Source organism: Marmota marmota, unplaced genomic scaffold (genome assembly GCF_001458135.2).
Source record: "Marmota marmota marmota unplaced genomic scaffold, marMar, whole genome shotgun sequence".
Taxonomy (NCBI): Eukaryota; Metazoa; Chordata; class Mammalia; order Rodentia; family Sciuridae; genus Marmota; species Marmota marmota.
The window spans coordinates 6,797,563-6,822,748 of record NW_026000223.1 but is presented as its reverse complement, the minus strand read 5'-3'; the positions used below and the strand labels follow the sequence as shown (position 1 = coordinate 6,822,748).

Below are 25,186 nucleotides of genomic sequence, written 5' to 3'. Positions count from 1 at the left end.
TAATTTTGTCTGTTTTTGAATTTTATAGAAATGAAATTTGGTATTATGCTGTCTTGTATATTTATTTCTTTTAATGAACGATATATTTGTGGGATTAATCTATGCTGTTCATGTATTCTCATTGCAATGTCATATTCACTTGGGGGAATACACCAAAATGTTTTTGTTCATTCTATGCTTGGGTAAGTATGTAGGTTGTTTCTGGATTAGGATGATTAGGAGTAGTGCTGCTATGAACATTATTATAGATTATTGTGGTAAACATCTTTATGCATCTCTGTTGAGAGCACACCTAGGAGTGGAATTGTAGTAAATGTTTTCAAAGTGGTTATTACCATAGACAGAGAGTTTCTGTTCCTTGCCGGCTCTTGGCACTATCAGCATTTGCCATTTTAGTTTCCCTAGCTGTTCTCTGTGGGAGTGTCTCCTGCCCCTAGCTACTGCATTCTACCCAGAAATTGGAGTCACTACTTGGTTTTTAAAAATATTACTATGTACCTATAGTTCATCCCTCCATCTGATGCATAGTGTTCTGTATTATGAGAGTATTTATCACATTAATCCAATGCCACAGGGGTGGGTTCTTTACGTTGTATCCAATTCCTGATACTTTAGTCAACTATGTGATTGAAATGCTGAGGAATTTCTGGATTTTTTTTTATTTTAGAATTTTTCCTTTTGCTAAGCATCACCATATTGTTCTTCATAATGGATGCACCCAGTGCACCTGCTCACCAAAAATGCATGAGGGTTTCTTTCTCTCCATATCTTTCCATCATTTATTATCTGAGTTTTAAATTTAGGACATTTAGATGGTCAGAAAGTGGCATCTTACTGTTATTTTAATTTACAGGTTTCTAATTATTAATGAAATTGAGTATTTCTTTACACGTTAGACATTTAGATTTCTCCTTCTGTGAATTACCTATTTGCATCCTTTTCCATTTATATATTAGCTTCCTATTTCCTTGTTGGTTGTAAAAATTGCTTGTATATTCTTGACAATAATCCAGTTGTTAATTTTTTTTAAAAAAATTTATTGGTTGTTGATGGACCTTTATTTACTTATTTATTTATATGTGGTGCTGAGAATCAAACTCAGTGACTCACATGTGCTAGGTAAATGCTCTACCACTGAGCCATAGCCCCAGCCTCAGTTGTTAATTTTTAACATTGAATATTCTTTATTCTCTCCTTCCCCATTTATTATTTTTCTATAGTACTTTTCATAGAATAGAAATACTACAGTTGAACTTACAAAATATTTTACAATATGATTTGTATTTTGGGGGTCTTAAGAAGCTTTTCTTGACTTCGAATCACAAAAATATTCTCTTCCATTAAAAAGTTGTATTTATAGTTTCAACTTTCTATATAGGTCTTTAATTTCTTTTCACCCATATACTTTCTCATTTTTTAAGAATGATCCTTTTTTTCCTTAGTTGAGATTAAAGTTTTTCTTCATAATATCTAGTGTGGGTTTTGTTTGTGTATTCTAGCTATTTTATTATTTCTGTTGCTGTCATAGATTTTTTTTTTTGTATTTGAAATTTGATGACTCTGTGGCCAGCCCAAGGAAATCAGAGAAAATCTCATAGTTTCCAAAGGCAAGAACTAGTTTTCTCTTTGAGAATGCACTTCATTCATTGGTAGTCCAAGATGAGTGAGATGGAATTTCCAGAGTAAGGGGAGGTGAAGATTTCTCCCTGCCTTGTAACTTTGCATTAGTATATAAAGTAGCATTAATTAAAATCCAAATTTTCAGGTTACCTTATCTGTTAGATAAAAAAAATATTAAGAGAAAACACCATGTGTTTAGATTTTCTCATATTCAAATAAATTGAGAGTTGCTATAGCTTGTCAGGACTTATTATGACTCTGAGACATTTTTGTTGTAGCTGTGACCTTTGTATTCTTTGGCTAGATCCAGGTGGTCTGTAGGAAGGGCTGACATAGTCTCTTTGCCCTTCTTGTTGTATTTTCCTGGATTTTGAAAGCTAACTTGTCCCTCACTCTGCCCCATTTCCTGGTCCCCTGAGCTCCTCTCCTTTTATCTTTGTATCTTTTTCCAGGACATATCTCCATCAGATCCCGATTAGATGTTGTATGCTTTGCAAGGGTATCTCTACCTGTTTTCTAACCACAGCCTGGGAATTTTGTCTAGATACCCTGATTATCCTGTTTGTGGTCACTCTATGAGTCTTAGTACCTCCTTTCTAATATCCATTTTGCTGCCACCTTGTCTCTGGCTGCACTAGGATTAGTCACCCCCACCAGTCTCCATTTCCTCTACTGCTTTCTAGCTACCAGGAAGTGGTGTCTCTTTTAGACACCCATTGATTCATTTCACTCAGAAAATGCTTACTGAGTACCTGTTAGGTGTCAGGAATTGTATGCTCAGTGGAGAGCAGAGGTCTTGGGCCCCATCTTGCCTTAGCTGATGGGTCTCAAGAGAGAAGGAATATTTCAGGCAGCCACTAGGAAAAGAGCACCCCACCCCTCTAGTGTATGTGCCCTGAGTCCAAGCACACTGAGGATTTGCTGTTTTTTTTTTTCCAGTAAAGGTAGGGTGTAGGGTGTAGGTGTGGGTGTTCGTATGTGGTGGTGTGGGGGTGAGGTGCTGGAGGAAGAAGCCTGTGACCCTAGTTTTCTGCTTAGATTATACGTAATGCTAAAGTTCTGGGCAGAGTATGGTCCACTGTTCTCTCTTTACTACCTTTTACACTAAATGTGTGATTCTAGCATGTTCTGACTTTGCATTTGAATCCCTTCTATCCCCTTTGCAGGCTGTAAACAAATCCTTTGTGGTGAGTTGTTGAGTTCTTCAGATGTGTCTGCCTTCCTGGCTAAGTATAGTCCCTCTTTACCCCAGGAAGAGGTTAGGGACCAGAGGCTGGGCCTGGAGACTATGCCTTAAATTGTTTTAGTCACTGGTGATGCTTAGCACACTAGCAGTCCTGAAGTGGATCAAGTATTCTCCCCCAGACACAGAGTAACTGGGATTGTGAGGATTGTAACTGATGAAGTTAGATTTCAGCTGAGGACGAGGTGATGGGGAGGAAGAGAGAGGGGAGAAAGGAGAGAATAGTGACACAGTGATCAGGATAAAATAGCTGGGCTCTGAGGGCACCTGTTATGTACAGTGGCTCTGAGCTCTGTGAGCAGCTGAGGCTGCTCTGGAAGCTCTAGAAAGTCCTCCAATGCTCTACGAGGCTTGAGTCACACTGATGCAGAGAATAGAAGAGAGGTTTCTATTCAGACTCAGTCCATCTTTTTGGATGAGAGAAGTGGTGGCTAGCTCTTATTATTTATGATGATGATAAATTATAACACAGAAGTGAACTTGAATGTCCTTAAACAAGTTACATAAGCCTCTCCGTGTCTCAGTGTAAGTGTAATGCCAATTGTAAGTTAGGAAAATTAATAATATTTGCCCCACATAGTTTTTTCAGGGATAATATTACCTGATTACAACAACCACTTATGAGAGAGCCTATAATTTGTCAGTTGTTTAAAATACAGTCATGTACTACGGAATGACATTTCAGTCAACCCAGCAGTCTCATGAGATTGAATTGCCTAGTTACGTTGTAGCCATCTTAGTGTGTAAGTATACTCATGATGGCCCAAAGAAATCGCCTAACCATGCATTTCTCAGAAATGTTTCTCTGCTGTTAAATGACGCATGACTAGATAAGACCTTCACAACATCATTGTGAGGAATCCCTAACACTGAAGTGCAGACATAGTTATTCACAGGGCTAATCCCATGATACAGGGAGAATGTGGGCTTGGGGTTCTTTAGATACCAAAGGCTCCTACCTATTGACATTGCCACCTGTCTGGATTGCATGCTTGTGGTATCTGGTGAAAGCCAGACCTGTAGCTTTGCTTCTGGGGCATTCCTAACCCTCTGGGGCCCCCTCCCAGTTTCCTGTACACCAAACTGCATGTCTGCACATCAGGTGAGCAGCACTGAGGGCTGAGGGTATATCTGGCTCTTCTTTCTCAGGTGGGCAGCATTCCTCCTTCCAGCTACTTTGCCTGTATAGAGGACAACTAGCAATGAGTTCCAGAAAAGGGCCAGGGCTCTGGAAAGTAGACACTGTCATAGCATTTATAGCAGAAACAGAGCAGCCTGAACTGTGAATCCGAGGAGGGGGTAGCACATGATGAAGAGATGGTCCCAGCCAGAGAAGCATGGCCTTGGACGGCATTTCCCTAGTCCCTACAGCTTCCTGTGCAGTGATACTAGTTTAACAGCCACTAGGTTGACAGATCTGACCCTATTCCACCAAGTTTTTGCCATCCTGAATTTCTTTTACTTACAGAGAGTATATGGAACCTTTTTGCATCTTTTTCCCAGCTATTTAGGAACTAATTTCTCTTTTCCCCTGGGTCCCTGGTGATCCCAGTCCCAATGGCAAAGATTTTTGCTCCCACCATGCTGCCTAATCTATTAGTGCGCTAGTGCTGGCAGGAGACAAGGGGCATGGGGTCGTTTATTTGATTGTCTTATCATTTATGTGGCTGTGACTTCCAATGCTATTATCTTTGTTTAGCACAAACGGAGAGCAGTTAGTGCTCTGGGTAATCTATCTCAGAATCAAAAAGCTATGGAGACAGAGACAGCCTCTTCTCTGAGCCTTTATCTCTTACCACCATCATTTTCTCAGCTGGGAGCAGACGACGACCCTGCTTCCAATATGCCGCTCAATGATTTTAGATGATTGATCTTTCCAAAGTGCTTTTCCGTTTCTTGCCACACAGACGCGGATAGATTAAGCAATTATGGATTATTTCAACATCAGATGGCCCAAGACAATTAGTCAGAAGGGAAGCAAAGAAGTGGCCCTGCTGGCTTTCGTTGAAGGGGAGGTTTTGGGGGCATTTAAGGTGGAGGCAAGGATGGAAAGAGACAGGGTATAGGGCCAGGTTGGTCTGCTGGGGTGGGGAGAAAATATATATATTTCTACAGTAGCAGCAGTTACGATTTTTTTTTTTATTGGACTATGGCATAAAAAAAACCTTACTCTCTTTGAATCAAACTAGCACTTTGGAATAGCATTCCTTTAAGGGAGATTAGATTGCTGGTACTTCTTGGATAAAAAAAAAAGTTGCAAGAGGGAGAGAGCGAGAGAGACAGAGTAGTGCATGTAATAAAAGACAATAGATTAGATAGTCTCTGAATGGATCCAGGGCTCTAAATCACTCCCGAGGCCTTGCTGCCAGGGTGCAGACTTCCCGAGCAGGGCCTTCCTATTTTATGGTGGTGGCAGTTCTCAGGGGAGTGAGTTACAACCTTGCTGTCACTGGGCTGCTATCTGTTATACTACATGTAAACAGGTATTCAAATCCCAGCTCCGGAACCTTCGCCTTGGCATTTAATCATCCTGGTAATCTAACCCCTCGTCCCCGCCAAGGTCGCTGTTTGGATTGCGTGACTTTCAGACTCTTCTCTGGCACGGAAGGCAGAAGCAGCCGGGCTGACAGCCGCCCGACTCATCAACAGGGCTGACAGGCCCAAAAATTAACTTTGATATTTTGTGTGGAATAATTCAGTGGCAATTGGGCCAGATGATGTTCTGTAACCTAAATTCAATTTCCATCACAGGGAAGCATCGCGGAGCTAGTCACACACTTGCCAAGAGTACCTAGCGATCTAAGAAGTATGCACGTGGATGTATAGATATGTACACTGTGTGCCAGTCATTTCTATTAATATGTGATAGATTAATATGTGCATGATATATTGGTGCAGGCAGTCATCAATTATTTGGGGGATCATTATGCAGGGACCTGTCCTTTCTTTTTCTTTCTCACTGCTTGTATTTAATTCTGTCCTTTCTTGTAGCAAGGGGCAGACGGGGAGGGTAGGAGTGTCAGAGAGGGAGGGGAGGTGTAAAACCCTCTGATATGCTTCTTAGCAGTTCTCCAAAAAGCTAGAGGATGAAAGGGGATGCTGCTCTAAGTACATTTGGGAACTGCCGACACTTCTGTGGGATGTGGCCACGTGCGTTTCTTAGATAGAGTGGGCAGTGTGCAGCCAGGTGGATTGAGAGTTGAAATCCAGCTGTATCTCCTCTTAGCTGTGTGGCCTTATTGGTCACTTTATCTCTTGAAGGCTTGGGTTCCTCTATTTGTAAAGGAGAAAAGCATTCTCCTGGTTCCTGGCTCAGAGGAGGTGTCCAAAAAATGGAAGCTGTTGCTTGTCAACAGGAATGAGGACACTTTGACCTCTAAGTCCTTGTCTGTTTAGAAAGGATCTCCCTGGCTGGACATGGTGACACATGCCTGTAATCCCAGTGGCTCAGGATGCTGAAGAAGGAAGATCACAAGTTTGATCCTTGATACCAAAAAAAAGAAAGGTTTCCTCTGAGCTGCGCATAGGCATATACCTATAATCCCAGTGGCTCAGGAGGCTGAGGCAGGAAGATCACAAGTTCAAAGCCAGCCTCAGCAACTTAGCGAGGCCCTAAGTAACTCAGTGAGATTCTGTTTCAAAATAATGATAAAAAATTATAATATTAAAAAAAAACACACACCAAAAGGGCCGGGGATGTAGCTCAGTAGTTAAGTGACCCTGGGTTCAATCCCTGGTAGCCCCCCCACTCCTGCACCCTGCCCCCCCACAAAAAAAGACTAATCCTGTTACTTTACCCTCCAAGAGGCAACCATCACCACATCACCACTCATTCACTGGACACCAGTGTTTCTCTTAGAGAAAAGTGGTGGCATTAGAGAGGAGCTTCCTCTCCCTTCCAAAATCGTCATTAAAATCATGATTTTAATGGAGGGAACTTGTAGATCAATTACTTCCTTGTGGGCATTTCCTGGAAGGAGATGTTGAGACCCAGACAGTGCAAGCCACTGTTCGACATTACACAGCTGTAGACCCCCAGCAGTGTCACCGTGACCTGCCTAGCCAGTTGCAGCTTACTGCAGTTGCACCTGCTCACTCCCTATGAGGGTGTTGCAGACTTGACCGTGGGGTCAGGCCACAGGACTGGCTGTGGGATTGTTCAATGCTAAAGTCCTTTTAGAAGTGGTCTAAGCCAGAGACTTTGTGCCAAATTCTGCTGATTTGAATGTGGTGCTCCCATGAGTTTTTTTGACAATACCTCCATCATCATGGACATGGGTAAAAAATACTATGCTTTGGAGTTGGGTGAGACTTGGGAGAAAAGGTTGTTTCCAGGAAAAGTAAAGGAAAAAGAGAAGTGTAAGAAATTATTTCCAGGAACCAGCATATATAGCTTCTCATGTGACCTCATACTGGTCTTCTAACTGGTATCACCATTCTATTTGGATTAAAAGAGAAAAAAAAAATACCCGAGAATATGAGAAATTTAGGAATTTGCTCAAAGAAACACAGCTAAGAAATGGTAGAGGTGGGCTTTAAATCCAACTCAAATCCTCTTTCTTGTCTGTAACATCTTATTGCCACCAAAAACAGGTTAATCTTGAGTCTAGGTCCGCTCTGATGAGGCCTAAAATCTAAATGTTGTGGATTCACCAGGCCTTGGTGGTGCAAAGAGGGCCATTTGCTAGATGTCTGGATCTTATTTGTTCCCTCTGTTTTCCCTAGGAAATGCTCCTGTTCATTTAAATACTGATGTGACTACCTTTGTTGGGGACCATGTATGTTTTTTTTTTCCCCCTTAAATAGAAACGCCATGTGTGTAACGTTTTCTTTGAAAAGGAAAGCCCAGGGATCGTTTGCATCGTGTTACAAAATGATCCCAAGGTCCACTCCTGGCTCTAAGCAAGTTGAGTATACATCACCTCGTTTAATTCAGCAATATCATCAATGTCAGTGCGTATCCACCGGCTGTTGGCTATTGGTCATCCGGACCTGACACAAACTCAATAAATACTCCATAACCCCTGACAGCCGCTAGCAGATTAGCCTGAAATGAGCGATTGCCCAGCCAACACCTGCTGAACCAAATCAGCCCCGTGACGGATGGGCCTGTACTGAGCTCTGACCACGAGTGAGATCAGTGGAAGAATGATTTTATACTTTAAGAAAAGAATTAGAGATGGTGGTGGCTGGAGTGATTGGAAAGCTTTCAGAGGGGGCCGTTTTTCTTCTCTTTCTTCCTCCTCCCCGGACAGATGCCCTGTGGCAGCTCTCCTCCTACACCTGAGGCCAGATGTGTTCTAAGCTCCCGGGCCTGCAGAGGGATCAAGGGTGGGGGTGCTGGAGGCAGCTAAGCCTGGTGCTGGGGGCTGCTTTGGGCACATGCTGAGGGTAGAATGTGCCCTTGGTGGAGGTAGAGCACCTCCTCTCGGGCATCTAGAAGGGGTGTTCTTCCATTGCCACGGTGAAGTGGAACAACAATTCAGGGATGGGGGTAGGCCACATAAGAACAGGCAAGGCTGAGGTTCAGCACCCCAGGCAGGTCCTGGCCAGAGAATAAACTTTAGGGCTTCTTTTCCTGAAGTTTATTTTATTTTACTTATTTATTTTCTAACCCTGAACAAGGTCTTCTAATCCCTACAGGCAACCTCCAATCTAATTGTCTGGATTAGAACACAGTGTTGGAGGCAAAACAAAAGTACAAACCAAATCCTTTGTTTGAGTTCTTGCGCTTTCACATAATAGATGGGGGACACTGAGGGATGACTCATATGGACAGTGTTTGGAGCTCCGGTTTTCTTACATATAAGATGAAGATCATTCACTCATTCTAGTTTCCCTAAAAGCTATTTTCTAATTAAATGAGACTCTTGGAACATTTTGTGCTGGTCCCCTGTAGAATTTTCTTTTCTTTTTTTTTATTTGGGTAACAATTTGGTATTATGACATCATCCTATGCTAAGGGATGTTTTTACAAACAGACCTGTGAAACTCATTGCCATGTTTATAGAAAGGCTGCTTTGAGGATGCTGTTCGCTAAATCATAGAGTCCTCTCCACATGGAGCTAGGGGAGGCATTCCTGTCTGGTTTTAGTTCCAGGAATGGTTATGTTTATCTTGAATGACTGTTTAGATTTAATGTTGTGAACTCTGAATCGTGTGAAGGATCCCATTTCCTTCTTTGCATTGCAATTAGAAAACACTGAAGCAAATTGTTATTCCCTTCCTGACCAGTGTATTGAATTCTGAGCTAGGTCTGGGTTTTGATACTGATCTCATTCACTGCTTATACTTTCCTCTCTTGTTTTTACTTCTCTTATTTTAAATTTATATTATCTGTGGAATGAGGCTTTTCAAATAATAAATAAATAAATAAATAAATGATTTACCAGGTGGTAAATCAAGTGACTGATTGGAGTGAAGAAACAGGACTCCTGGGCTTTGATACCAATGTACTGGGACAGGCAGATCTGAGCACAGGGCTCTTCAGCTGCAGCCAGGAAGAGAGCAGAGCTTTCAGATAGATGAGCTTTTGGAAAGGGTGCCCTTATACATAAAAGTCCCCATCAAGTAAGAAGCATATGGTTCTCAAAAGTCAGGCCTGTATGATACTCATGTCCAGGCCAGTCTCCAAAGGGCCAGCTCTCAGGAAAGAGAGGCCCTGAGAGTCTCCAGCCCACCTCACTTACAGCAGAGGCATCTGGCCAGTTACACCTGACTCAGGTCATTCAGATGGTAAAGTCTACTGTGGTGGCACTTTTCCCTCCTTTCTCTGCAGAGGAGGAGCTGCAAGCCCATACATGGCTGTGGAGTTGATTTTGGCTCAATCACCATGTGGATGACACCAGGTGATACCAGGGCAACATTCCTTTTTCTCTTTATCCACTTCTTAGTATCTGATCTTTAATAAATCATGTTCAATTCCAAGTTTCCAATTCTGCAAATATTTTAATGAAATTGATACAGATATATTAAAATAGATTAGAAATCATAGTCTAGAGCTTATATATTATTATTATGTTAAATCTAGAGTCTATATATATTATGTTAAATGATTACATTATAATTATATATTTTTCTTTTTATTACTATAATTGTATTATATATTGTATAATTATGTTATTTATTATGTGCTAAAATTAAGTTTTTGTAGATGTATCACATCTGAGACAATGGAACAGAATGGGTTAAAGGCAGGTTTTAGGCTTTGTTTTTCTCAGCAAAGTCAGGCTCAACCTTGTCCTGGCAGATTCATGATGACATAGAGGCTTTCCTTGGAGCTCCCAAATCACATCTATTTCTGTTTTGTTCTTGGGTAAGTGAGTGGTTCTCAACTCAGGCTGCTGAATGATGGGGAAGCTTCTGAAAAATACTGATGCTAAGGCCATCCCAGGTCAACTGGAACAGATTGTCCAGTGGTGATGGGGGCACTGGACACCTGTATTTTGTGAAAGCTGTCCAGGTGGTTCTTATGTTTAAGCTATGGTTGAGAACATCCATGATCAGAGTCCGTCTTCTGTCAGGATTCTTAAAATGCCTTGGTCTTCCTTCTAAGAAATGTAGTCCAGCAGCTGGAGTTCTTATTAGGGGCTGTACATGCATAAGGGAGTGGTAAAAGTCTGGTGTGTTTTGGTTGAACTTCTAAGAATTTGGAGAGATACTTACTTCAGAGTCCTGATGTCTACTCATCAACACACAGGCATTGGGAAACTTATGAAAAGGGAGGTGAAAGGTGGAAGGGACTGTGGGAGAGAAGGAGAGGCAGAAGCCACGTGACCTGCAATATATCTCCAGGGCATCCATTCCTAAGAGGCAGGCAGACCGCAGGGGCAGGGGCTTCTCTGCACTGCAGTATGAACACAGCATCTCCTACAGCAAGGCATGGCCCAGGGTGTTTTGGGAGGATATGGGGAAATTTCAGAACATTATGAGCTGCTGGAAAGGTTATAGGGGTCTATTTTCTTTCCTCAGCATGTCTTGGCGGCCTTTGCAGGTACAGTACCGCCTCATTTATCTTCCACTGTCAGGGGAGTACAGTGTTCCACTTAAGTGAATTTTCCTGAAATCCCAAGCTTGTTCTTTCTAAAGCCAAAATTTCATTTATTTTAGCTATTCTGGATGGAAGACTTTCTAAAGTGCATTACACACCTCTTTACCTTCTTAGAAACACAAGTGGGTTTAACCCTTTCTGGATGACCCTGCCTAATTTCTACCAGTAGCCAACACACACACAGCTCCTCTGCTTGCTTAACTTTGTGTATTTTCTCTGCCACCAGGCGATCAGCTGTCAATTCTCATTACTGCTATTGAGTGAGCTGTCTTATGTTTCCCTCTTCCTTCTCCTGAACATCTTATATATGCTATATCCAATTTTCAGTATCCGAGAAACCCACTATCTGAGATTGTTATACTTTCATGTTAAGCAAGAGTGCAGAGGACTTGAACGAATGCCTTGGTCTTCCTTCTAAGAAATGTAGTCCACCAGTTTGGTATAGGACTATGCAATACTTATTTTAAGTATCTGGGGCTTTCTCTCCTGCACATCTTGGAAGTTACTAGAAGTCAGACTTCAAGATTAAGTGAGGGTGATGCTATGGTGGGTTTGAAGACCGTATAAGTATTTTCCCCTGACTATTCATTTTCAGGAATGTCATGTGTCTTATCCAACTAGCTGAGTCTCTGCATTGGATGTGTTATTGCCTACACCTGCCACACTACCTGTCACTAGGGTTTTTGTCTTCAGGTTTCACGAATCTGGACTTTGTCTGACAAAGGACCCTCCCACGTGGAAAGAAATGAAGATCAAAAGCCCCTTCAGGAATATGTCCAGGTCTTCAGACTGAGAGACAGGGCCCTGGTTTGAAGAGCTGTCAGACTCAGACAGATGCAGTGACATTTGGAAAGTAATTTGAATTACCAGAGGACCGTGGCAATTGGACGGTCGGCAAAGATGTCTCCCCGACACCTGCTGTCAGCACCAATCAACACTGGTCCAGCTTCCTCCAGAGAGGAGCACTGCCCTCACCTAAGTTTTGGAGTCTTGCAGAGTTACATCATTTGGGCTGGCAGCTTGAGTGTGTTGCCAGTGAGAAATAATAGCCTACACCCAGGGATCGTCTGCATGGAGTATTCTGGGAATGTTCAACTTTGGTACTTTTATTTCCCAGAAAAGGTTGGGGTCTGAGTTCTTCCTTCCAGGCCATCACCATCCTCAGGAGCTTGTCCATTATCACCCTGTGTCACTGCAATCCCACGAGGGGGTGTTGTGCATTCTGTTTTAAAGATCAGAAGCCGAAATCAGAGATAAAGTGTCTTTCATGAGGTCACGAAGCTGGAAAGTGATTAGAATTTAGGACCACAGTCAAACTCATGACATTTGCTTCCTCTCTGTCACTAGCCTGGCTGCTGCTCTCTCTATATCATCGTCACATTTACAGGCTCTGGCCTCCCACACTTTTTATCTGAAGGCACAAGGAGACGCAAGTCCTGTGCTCGTGGGGATGATGGCAAGCCCTGGAAGCAGAGTCAAATTCAGCTCTTCATGTAGATAGGTCAGGGAGCCCCTGCAGGGACCTGACACGACACGATTGTTCTAGAAATACTACTACCTGTGTCCTCTGGGTTGCCTACAATTCCCAAATTAGAGTTTGAATCCTTGAGCTTTCAGGTTTTTTTCATGATGAAAAGACAAAAATAATTCTGGAAAGGTATGACTTTAAGCTGTTATCACTTATTTGCATTTTAGAGGAAATAAGTTTTAGGTCTTTTCTTGAGAGCAGGGTTTTTAAAAATATTTTTATTGTTTTTTTATTAGAAAGGGGAACACAGGGGAAGTGAGAACATTTAAGTTGTCTTCTGTGGGGCCAAAGGAGAATGGAGGAACAGCTTCATCTGGGATTTATAGGGGCGGCAATAGTGACATTAGGGATCAAAACATATCCCCAAATGGACATACCTGTCATGACTCACTCAAAGCCTGAGGATATTACATTCTATCCTACATACATATTCACATGGATGAATGAACAGAAACTCTTGAGGGATAGAGGTGACCCCAAGGGCATTTAGGTACAATGTCTAGGGCTGGAAGGAGAAAAAATCCTAGGTGGACACCCACATCCCTGTCAACTGGTGCAGAGATCAGAAGATAAAACCACTTGGCCCCACTGAGAGAGCTAAGTAAACTTCTCTGGCTATTTTTCTTTATCTTTATCTTTTTTTTTTTTTAACTTTTCTGGTACTGGGGATTGACCCTAAGAATGCTTTATCACTGAGCCACATTCTCAGTCTTTTAAAAATGTTTTAAATTTTGAGACAGTATCTCATTAAATTGCTTAGGGTTTTACTAAGTTGCTGAGGCTGGCTTTGAACTTGTGATCCTCCTGCCTCAGCCTCCTGAGCTGCTGGGGTTATAAGTATGTGCCACTGTACCCAGTTTCTGGCCATTTTTCAAGTCCCAAGTCAAAAGACACCATCTCTCTTCACCTGATAAAAATTAAAAAATTATATGACGGGGAAGGCTCTGGAAATATTCAAACAACATAAGTCTTCTGCTTCAGTATCTCCACCATGTCATGGCACAAGCTCAAACTCCTGAGTGTTTAGCTCCTTTTTTTACCCAATTAGACCTTCACCAGTATTTTTTTCCCCCATTCTCATCTTCCACTACCTCCATGCTCCATGCCTCACTTCTGGTCATACTGGTCTCCTAATTATCTCTGAACACACGTAGGAATTTGCATCTTTTCATCTTTGCCAATCACTCCTGTCTGCCTGGGAGATCCTTTCCCTGGCAGAGTCATGTACCTTATTTGGGTCCCAGTCTGGTGATGGTATTTATTTTCTAAAATCTTACAGAAACTATGATCTGTACCAGCTACCTGATTCTCAAGGTTTACTACCTTAGTTTGGTTACTTTAAGGGAAATGTCCATCTTATATATCTTATCTGAGCTGCTTAGAAAGATGCTTGCATCCAGAATTGCAAATAGTGATATGATTATCACAGTGTTTTTCAAGTCAGCAGAAACCTAGTATTCTAGGAAGTTTTAATATTTTATGAAATATGAATTCACTGGTCACATATGTAAGAAAAGTACTAAGTTAGATTAAATGTTTTATTTTGCAGACTTTTTCAGAGACTACATAATATGCAGAATTTCCTATTTCTTTATTTGACCATGGGACCCTTCCAATGGTCCTGTTAACCTCGGTGCTCACTGTCAGAAGTGGGTTGGAGCCAGCTTGTGCTAGTTTGTGAGAATCTATTGTTAAATTTTCAGGAAGTTTGCAAAGCCAGTGCATGTCATGTTGATTCCTTGAAATTGAACCATAGTGGATGTATTTATACCACAGAATTTGCTAAATGCTACAAATCAAGATTCTTTACCCCAGAGAGCCAGTCATTAAACATTTATCAGCACACTGCTGACACTAGAATTGTGAGGATGACACTTTGGGAAATGCGATATAGGGACTGAGAAGGTGGGGGAAGTGGAAAAGAAAAAGGTAGAGAAAGGGACAATTTCTCTGACAGCCAAAAGGACACAGAATCCTCCTAAGAGTATTCTCAGGGGTGATGTACACAGAGTGGCTGGCGGGCCACAGAGGTGATAATGAAGATGATCAAACCTAACAAATGTGTGCTTCTCGATCCAACTTAATTTGCTCCTTACTGTCTTACAGAGCCTGCTGCCAATTAACCAATTAGTAGCTAATTTAATTTCCTCATCAGGGTCGCAGCAGAAGGTTTTCTGATTTGAGCGTGAGGCATGCCAGGACAGGTGCAGGCGTGCTTATATGCCTGTTAGTGACAGCCTGGCCTGCCTGGGGGCTCTGTGTCTTCTGGGAGAGAGAAGCCAGGCATTCATTCCAAATCTGCCACCATCTGCCTGAGTGACCTTGGACAAGTCACTTATCCTCTCTGGGCTAAGTTCCTCAGTTACACAATGAGATGCTAAACCTGACAACTCCCAGGTCCATTTCCATTTCAGGGCTGAATTTTGCCCTTTCACTTTTACTGCTTGTGTTCCAGAAGAAACAGGCCAGTTTCCAATCAGGTTTTCTAAGCTGTCAGCTCCTACAGGGCATGCACACAGCTCAGATACAATAACTGAGAGCTCAGGAAATAGGAATTTCTTCTGCAGAGGTTGGGGAGTGCCCTCCCTGAGTGCCACCTGCTTGTCCTAAGGCAACTGGGAGAACCCACCACTCAATGTATCCATTGCCTCTTTCAGTAGTGGAGAAAATATTTCCTTCTTTTGATTATAGATATGACCTTTATAAAAGCAACCCTGATAGATTAAAAATAAACCAGATTGGGAATTGATTATCTATTTTACAAACAGATCATTCATTCTGGAAAGCGATACTTGATTTTCAGAGCCTTCCCTATCATAGTTCAACAGGAAGATGTCAACAGGACATCTTCCTGTTGAAATTAGAATGTGCAGCAATTCGGAATGCATGATTGACAGCTCTTTCTCTCTCATTACCCACAACCATCATGGCCAGTGGAGTCCATCCTCTCTCTTCCAGGTTGGGTCTTCTTGCCTGTCCTACCTCCTGTCTGATCTCTCCACAGCCAACCCTCATGCCTACTTCTCTGTCCCCAGGCACTGCATTGTACAAACATTAACATCCAGGAAAAACCAGATCTCATCCCTCCAATCCTACGATATCATTCCTCTGCCCAGCCCTGGTCTTCTCTAGATCCAAAACTGAATGTTGGGGAAAGTTCTGAATCAGGAGATTGGACCACTCAACATAGGGGCTGTTGTAGTGTCGTGGGAAAAATTCCCAAACAGGCAGAATTAGTTACCTGTGTATTGCGGGTTTAGGCTAGAGAAAAGCCCAACCTGGCTTCGCCTGCACGTGGATGTATATGCAAAGGCAGAGATCAGTTTTGTAAAGTGGAAACTTCAAGAAAAAAAAATCACACCCAAATAAATCCTTTTGAGAATCAGATTTTCTTAAACTCCGGGGACCATGAGTCCACTTTTCTTATGAATTCCTAGACCCTCTGCATGTATTGTTTTGGTAGACATTTATTTTATAACAGCTTGATAGAGATGTAATTCATGTTTTATTAGTGTTGCCCACTTAAAGTGCACACAATGCAGTTGCTTTACATAGTTGTAAAATAATTACAAGAATTGGATTTAGAACATTTCGTCACCCTCAAAAGAAACCCAGAACCCTGCAGCAAATGCACTCTTTTCTATGCTCCCTACTCCATCAGCCCACAGCAGTCATTAATCTTTCTGTATAGACTTGCCCTTTTTGGACATAAATGTAAGAGTTTATTTCTGGACTCTCAATTCTATTCCATCTATTAATATGTCCATACTTAGCCAGTACTGCATTATCTTGATGAGTTTAGCTATGCATTAAGATTTTTTTTTTTAAAGAGAGAGGGAGAGAGAGAGAGAGAGAGAGAGAGAGAGAGAGAGAGAGAGAGAGAATTTTAATATTTATTTTTTAGTTATCGGCGGACACAACATCTTTGTTTTGTATGTGGTGCTGAGGATCGAACCCGGGCAGCACGAATGCCAGGCGAGCGCGCTACCGCTTGAGCCACATCCCCAGCCCTGCATTAAGATTTGAAATAAGGAAATAAATATTCAACTGTCTTCCTTTTTCTTTCTTTTTTTGGTAGCTGGGATTGAGCCCAAGGGCACTTTACCACTGAGCTATATCTCCATCCCTTTTAATTTTGAGACAGGGTTTTGTTAAGTTGCTTAGGGCCTCCTTAAATTGCTAAGGCTGGCCTGTAACTTGAGATCTTCCTGCTTCAGCCTCCTCAGTCACTGGGATTACAGGCATGCTCCGCCATGCCCAGCTCTTCTTTTCTTCAAATTGCTTGGCTACTTTATGTTCATTGGAATTCCATGTAACCTTTAGGATCAGCTTGTCAATTGTGCATGGGGCACACACACACACGGAGGCTATGGTTTTCACAGGGACTGCATTGAATCTATAGGTTGATATGAAGAATAATGCCATTTTAACAATAATTATCTTCCAATTCATGAAAATGAGGTAGCTTTCCATTTATTTAAAACTAATTTATTTCAAAAATGTTTTGTAGTTCTCCATTGTGAAGTTCTTTTGTTAAATTCATTTCCTAGTTATGTTATTCTTTCTGATGCTATTGTAGATGAAATTGTTTTCTTAATTTCATTTTCTGATTTTTCACTGTTAGTGTATAGAAATAAAATAATTTTTATATATTAATCTTGTATATTGCAATCTTGCTGAATTCATACATTAGTTCTGATAATTTTGTTAGTGAATTCTGTAAGATTGTCTATATTGTATGATCTGCATGGAGAAATATATTTTTTTTCTATCCAATCCAGATGCTTTTTATTTCATAGTTTCCCTGGCTGGGACCTCCAAGACAATGTTGAATTGAAGTGGCAAGAATTGACATGCTTGTTTTGTTTCTTCTCTTAGAAAATGTTATCTTTTACTCTTAAGGATGATATTAGCTGTGGGTTTATATTGGTGCACTTTTTCAGGTTGAGAAAAATGTGTTTTTAGTTTATTGAGTGCTTTTATCATGAAGTGATAGTGAATTTCATCAAATGCTTTCCTGAGTCTACTGAGATGATCACATGGTATTTGTTTTTATTCTGTTACTGGTGTATTCCATTGGTGATTTTTCAGTTGTTAAGCTAATCTTATATTCCTGAGATAAGTGGCACGTGGCCATGTTACAAAATTCTTATTATATATTGCAGGACTTTGAGGAGAATTTTTTATTTTCATAAGTAATATCATTCTATAATTTTCTTTTCTTATGATGTCTTTGCCTGGTTTTGGTATCTGGGAAATATTGGCCTAATAGAATAAACTAGGTACTATTTTCCCTCTTATATTTTAGAATAATTTGCTATTAATTATTTAACTATTAGGTAAAATTCCCTTTGTGAAGCCATCTGAGTCTGAGTTTTTCTTTGTGGGAAGTTTTAAAATTCTAAATTCAATTATAGCCCTTATTGTAGCTTGATGCATCTTTTCTACTTTTTTTTTTCTTGGCTTGGTTTTGGTAGTTCATGTATTTCTAGGAATTTTTCTATTTTGTCTAAATTATCTAATTTGTTGGCATATGTTCAGCTCATAATATTCCCTTGTAATTATTTTATTCTTGTACAGAGAGCATTGATGTCCTTTCTTTTATTCCCAATTTTACTCTTTTATTGTTAACTCTGGCTAAGATTTTGTTAATTGTGTTGACCTTTTCAGAACGTCAAATCTTCATTTTTAATTTTCTCTATTTTTTTCTATTCTCTATTTCACTTATTTTCAATCTAATCTTAACATTTATCTGCTTATTTTATGTAGTTCTTTTCTTTCAGTTTCATATATATGCATATGTATATTTAAAATGTTGTTATTTTAAATAAAAAATAGGTCTATACTGCTAAAAATTTTCATGTAAATATTGCTTTAGTAGCATCTGATAAATTTTGGTATGTTATGTTCATGTTTTTAATCTATCTCAAAATATTTCCTAATTGCCTTGTGATGTCTTTTTTAAACTCATTAGTTACTTGGGAGTGTGTTGATTAATTTTTTTCATATTTATGACTTTTCTAAATTCCATCTATCATTGATTTCTAATTTAATTTCATCGGGATCAGAGAACGCATTTTGTATGATTTCAACCCTTTTAAATTTATTGAAATTTCTTTTAAAAGCATTTTTACTAGATGAATTTTATCCATTTACAGTTAATGTAATTACTAATGAGTTAGGATTTATGTCTGCCATTATCCTTTGTTTATTATATATATCTTATGTTTGTCTTCCTTCATTACTTTACTAATTTCTTTGTAGAATTTTTTTATTATGTCTCTTGACCTTTTTTTAAATGATTGTTTTGAGAATTATAATTAGTATCTAAACTTAAAAGAATCTAGTTTGTGTTAATACAAATTAATTTCAATGATCTACAGAAGGTTTGTTACAGTATAACTCCATTCTTTCCTGCATCCTTTGTGTTATTATTGTGATACAAATGACATCATCAGCCCATGAGAGTATTTTGGAATTATTGCTGTATGCCATTGTCTTTAAATCAGATAGGAAAACTGAAATGTTATAAAAATACATTTACACCATCTTTTGTATTTGCTTGTGAAGTTACTTTTATTGGGGTTCTTTATGTCTTCAGGTGCACTTGAGATAACATCTAGTCATCTGATTTTCCTTTATTTTTGCTAGAAGGAATGTCCATAAGATTTCTTGTAGAGCAGGTCTGCTAGTGACCAATTTTTTTCATTTTTAATGTGAGGGTGTCTTAATTTTCTTTAATGATAGTTTTTCCTGAATATAGAACTCTTAGTTATGGCTCTTTCTTTGAGTACTTTCAATATGTCCTCATTGCCTTTTGGCCTTCAAGATTTCATGATTTACAGTGCAAAGTCAATTGTTAATATACTTGAGGATCACTTGATTATGGTGAGTCATTTTTCTCTTGATGTTTGCATGATTCTCTCTTTTTATCTTAGAACCATTTAATAAGATGTACCTACATGTAGATCTCTTTCAGTTAATTCTATTCAGAGTTTATTTGTTTTCTTGGATGTATAGATTATTTTTCATTAAACTTTGGAAGCTTTTGGCTATTATTTTTTCAAAGAGATAATTTGTTTGATTTCTTCTTTGTAACCTCTCTGAGACTCCCATAATATGCATACTATCCTATAGGTCTCTGAAGCTCTGTTCATGACTTTGTTTTGTTTTTGTTTTACCTTCTTTTCTTTCTGTCAGACTGGATAATTTTACTTCATATATCCTCAAATTTTGCTGTTTCACTCTTCTGTGAGTAGAAATCTAGTGAATTCTGCAGTTGAGTTAGTATACTCTTCAATCACATTATCTCCTCCTCTTCCTCTTCCTCCTCATTTAAGTTTCTTTACTGATATTTTCTATTTGGTGAGACACTGTTGTCAAACTTTAATTCTTTAGATGATTTCATTCAGTTTTTTGAGTATATGTATATGAGTTCACTTAAAATTTTTGTTTGATAATTCCATATTCTGAACTCCTCTTTGGGATGGTTTCTAATGACTGTTTTGACACTGTTGTTGATGGTTTGTTTTCAACCTGCCTATGGGGAACACTTTCCATTTTTTGAGTGTCTTGTAATCTTTTTTTCTAATAAATTAGACTTTTCATATAACATCATGTGGAAATTCTAGAAATCAGGTCTTGCCCCATCAAGATTTGCTTTTGTGGCTGATTTTGTTTTCTGTTATTGCTATTTGTTTGCTTAATGGCTTTCCCAGATGAATTCTATGAAGTGCATGTTCTCTATTGTGTGAGGACACTAAAATCTCTGATTATTTTAGAGGTCTGCTAATGATTGGTTGCAGATTTAATTAAGTACTTTAAACCAATATATCTTTCGTCCTTTGCTGAGGGTCTCTGTATTTTGGGAACATGCCTTAAATGCTCGGGAAGCTTACAACTTTTCCTTAGCATTGACTTTTTCTTTGCATGGGACCTCAAGGTCGTATGCAAGGGAGATACTGAAGACCTCTCATTTCTTTCTTGGGAATGTGTGTAGACCTGCACTTGGTATTCTAGATCCCCAGAGATATGTTAGTGCTTTTCAAAGCATTCTGTGGACATCCTATTCCCTAGATTTTTTGGTTTTGGCCAGGTTCTTGTTTTCTCCAACTTGTATTACATCCTCAAGCAGCTGCAATGCTAAACAACTGCTGCTAATATTTTTTCCCTCCACAAACACTCTGGGGACAGGGCTTTTCTGCAGAGTGAGCCTGAACAGAAGGCAAAGGCAAATAACAACTCATGTGAATGGGTTGAAATAGTGATAATGTTCTTGGGATGGCACATTTTGAGTAGCTTCAAACTCAGTTTCCAAACCTCCTCTGGTGATTACAGGGCAGCTGGTGTTCAAGGCTAATTCAGGACTGGTGTAAGAGAGAAAGAAGTAGGTCGAATTACAGTGCCCAAATTCCTACTGTTCTGATGGTCTTTCCACCTATGTTATCTCATTTTATCCTTAATATTGTGCTTTTCAAAGTGTTAAAAATGGATCAAATAAACTGAAAAAGCAGAGCAGTTACAATAACTACAAACAAAGTGGTGTTTTGATAATGAGTGGGGAATAAGCCCTGGGATTGTGGCACTGGAGTTTCCCTGTTCTCAGGACTACTTTGTGTACCAACCATTTTATTGTTCACATTGTACTTGTAAGTTCTCTAAGAATCACAGTGTTTTAAAAACCATGGTATTCATATGGTACTTTACATTTGCATTTATATCTATTACCTCATCGAACCCCACCGTGATCTGTGAGTTTTGATGAGAAACCTTGACTTCCAGATGTTAGGGCCACTCCTCAAGGTCACACAGCTGGACCAGTACAGAGCGCCATGTCAGGAGTCAGCCCTGAGGCTTCTGACCAGACTCATGACTCTTTCCACAACACAGCTGTATTTGTTAAGGAGGGAGTGAAATCCAAATCTATCATTGATGCCATTAGGAAAGCTGCTACAAGTGTTTGGTGGGGAGGGAGTTGAAATAAATGGCTTAAGAACGGTTTTCGGCGCCATCTGTGGTTTTCTTGGCTTTGTGGTAGGAAACTCCTGGATTACCCCCATTTCTCTTGGATTCTTCCTCTGGTTCCTCCTCTACTTGTTGCTTGTGTTTGATTCTTTTCAGCTCTTGGCTGGCTTCTTTTCTCACATTAACCTCCCTTCCCAGACAGTGGACCACTTTCTGGATCTTCAGGGTCACCTGTGATGCTCCCTATTCACCTCTAGCCTCAAGGTCACTCTTGAATTAAGGATCACTTGCTTGCTGAGGATTTTCATTTGGAAGTCCCCTCCCTGTGGTAACTATCCTAGTTCAGCTCTGTCCTTAAACTTGGTGATTTAAGTCACTGAAGAGAATTCAGTCCTTGAAATAGCATTTGCTCTGATTCTTTCTAGGATGCAGGGCCTATGCATTCTCTGCCCCATATCCCAGTGAACTTTAGCAATTGACAACCTTATAGCCTTTCAGAGTTCTGAGGTACTTGTTTTCTTTTGACAATGATGGTTTGACCCTTTTCTAGGGGACTTAGCAAAGCAAAAGTGGGTTGTTTGGGTGTTGTGTCTTTTGAAGAAGAGCATGATTCTTCCCTCATTGGGCCATCTCCACCAAGGTCTTCTATGTTTTGTCCACTACTATCCCACAAAATGAATCCTCAGAGTGAATGCCCATCCCCTTTATTTATGTGATATTATTTGAATGTGCACCTCCAAAGATTTTGCCCAATTTGAGCTTTTTAGTCTGTAAGGTTTCTAGAGATCAGGGAAATATAGACAATCATCAAATGCTTTCTAAATGAATGAATACATGCACAAAAAGAGTGAATGAAAACTTTAATCCCAGTTTGCACAGAAAATCATTCATAGTTTATCAATATCATTTAATAAGTGCTTATGATTACAGTAGTGGTCCAGACAAATTTAGTCATTGGATGCAGAATCCTATATTGAGAATTCATAGTGTGGAGTGGTAGAAATCCTACAGAATTCTGAAAAAGATTTGTGCAAATTTTGCACAGCTGGGCATGGTTAGAAATTCACTACCCGCCCCTTACCCACCACCACCATTCTGTTTCTCTAATGTAAAAACTGTTAAACATGAGGATCTCCCAAACTCTGTGGTTCTCTCACTTTATATAAAGGAGTATGGAGGAGGAAGGGCAGTTCTCCCACACGCAACTGCAAAATGGGGATGGAGACAGACTCTGCTCAGACCTCTGCTCAGTTTGGATTGTCTGTCTGGCAGGAGTGCCAGGTTCAAACAATGTTAGCTGAGAAAAGCGGAGAAGTCAGAAACATCTATTTCCAGCTACTCTCCCCTTTTCTTCCAGTTAGTTCCTTTTCTTCCTCTCTGGCTGTTCCATCAAGTTCTAGGTGCCCAGTGTCATCCCTGCCATATGAGCCTTAAGGTCTTAGTGAAAAGATATTTTTTAAACTAAGGCTCATAGATAAAAGCTTCACATGTTCACCTTTCCTATGAGACATTTTCATCTAAGAGGAGACCTCTTAGACCAAAAGAAGGCTCCCAGACACAAAGGAATTGTTCTCAAAACTCAAGTTCATTGACTGAACATGATTCTGAGAGAAATAACCCTCCAGACTCTGCTTAAATCAAGCTACCCAAGGACTGACACCTGTCCAGCCTGCTCCTGAGGCCTGCCCTCGTGAGCACAGAAAATGTGACCCTGCCACTTCCAGATCCTCAGCCTCCTTGATGTCAGTCCCACTCATTGTTCCACAGCACAGCATCCTGGGCCTTACTTGCTTCCTTATCTTCTTGCTTCTGCTCCCAAAGCAGTTTGACACTCATTCTCCGTGCCGCTGCCACTGTCACTCCTTGTCAACTCCAGTCACCCTTATTTTGTCTCCTCTTTACAGTCCATTAACAGTAGCCATCAGAATCCCAGGGGTTACCTGCAGCCCCTGACCCTTGGCCTCAGGTATCATGTAGCCAGAGAGTGATTCTTGACGAAAAAGAATAAGCAAACCTTAGCCTCTCTCTGGGTCCCCTGTCACCTTCTGAGGAGACAATTTTTGAAAGGGTGGAAAATCCTGAGACGTTTTATACATATATATTTTTAAGTTAATTCTGCAGACTGCTGTGTTGGTGACATTTCCTTCAAACTGCAATAACTAACCTGTCACAGCCCTACAAATGCTGACAATACAGCACCATGTGGGGTTGACTTAATAAACCTCATTTACATTCATTTTGATTCACTCAGGCGTTGAAAAACATTTCACAGGAAAAACTAGGAACCTCTCCAAGACGACATGATGTTTGCTGATACGATATGAACAGACTTAATAGGCAGCATATATGAAAACATGCATTTCTTAGGTTATTAGCAAACTCAGTACTTTATTTTTTTTTAAAGCATTTAAAAATTATTCCTTTGAATGCTGGGCTTCTAAGCTGTGAAATGTGTCAACGTTCACAGAGTCTTTCTGTTGAGTATGTAGATAAGAGCAGAGTTAACCCTCTCCTTTGAGCTGTGAACCTGGACAAATTTTTAACCTCTATGTGTCTCAGCTATTTTATGTGTTTAATGGGCATTTTAACAGTATCAGTTACCCTACTGTATTAGTTATTGATGCAATAGTGCCTCATAACAAACACGACTACAGGCATTTATTTCTCATTTATATGTGTATCTGTGGTTCTGTTGAGCTTAGATAGGATCAGCTATGTGTAGCTCTAAGCAGTGGGTTGGGTTTAGATCTGTTCCACATGTCTTATTCTCCTTGGATCAGCACCTCCCTGGGGCATGTTCATCTGAAGGTGGATAATGAAAGCACAAGAGCCAAATCATGGAAGCACATAGAAAGCCTCTGCACATGTCACATTTCTTTGCATTGCATTGGCTAAAGTCAGTCACATAGGCAAGCCCAAAGCCAATGGGCATGAGGATATATTCTCCCTATACCCTAGTGGGGTAGCACTTTAAGATCACAAGAAAGAGGGGGAGCGAAGCAAAGAACTGGAAACACCTACCACACCATCTCATAGAGCAATTTTGAAAACAGTACATGATACATTTGAGAGCTTTGTAGATTTCAGTGTTAGGCAGATGGTAGGTCTTGTGTGACGGTTCTACAGGGGGATGCTTTTTCCAGATGTGATCATTTTCTGGTTACATGATGTCTATATGTAGGGCTGCCTTCCTGCTAGTGACCCGAGACATTGTCATCCTATTTCATCCTTCCTGTTTCTCATCTGCCATGTTATATCGTATTAAGGAGTTTATCCACAGATGATCCCTTATCTGCTTTCTCCTCTTCATTTCCCCCTCTTCTCCCTAGTTTCAGGTCCTTCTTACCTCTCATCTCCCCTTTCTGATTTCCCTTAAGCCCAGGTGTCCTTGCTCTAACTCACCCTAAAGACCACTGTTAGATTCATGTCCCCGTTGTATAGCTTTCATCATGTCCTTCTTCTGCCTCAGGTTGGATTCCCCAGATGAAGAGGCTGAGACACAGATTTTTGTACAAGTAATTTACTGAGGGAAGGTTCTCAGGAGAAACCTCTTAGGGAATGAGGGAGGAAGGAAAGCACAGGGGAAGAAGACAGGCCCAGATGTGGTTTCAGGGAGAGTCTAGTCTCAGCCTAATTGCACAGGGAGCTCTGGAGCATAAATTGCACCAAAGAGGTTGTTTCATCCCCAGGCAGGAAGACAGGGATGCTTATTCCCCTAGTAGTCAATCATTGGCCACAGGCCATTCCTCACAGAAGCACAGGAAATCCTCCCAAGGAGAGT

At 40.4% G+C, this 25,186-nt stretch overlaps 1 long non-coding RNA gene across 1 annotated transcript in view; it reads left to right on the top strand.

Moving 5' to 3' along the window:
* Window positions 1-25,186, top strand: part of LOC125613217 — a 40,643-nt gene that overhangs the window by 13,559 nt on the left and 1,898 nt on the right. The window lies entirely within an intron of this gene.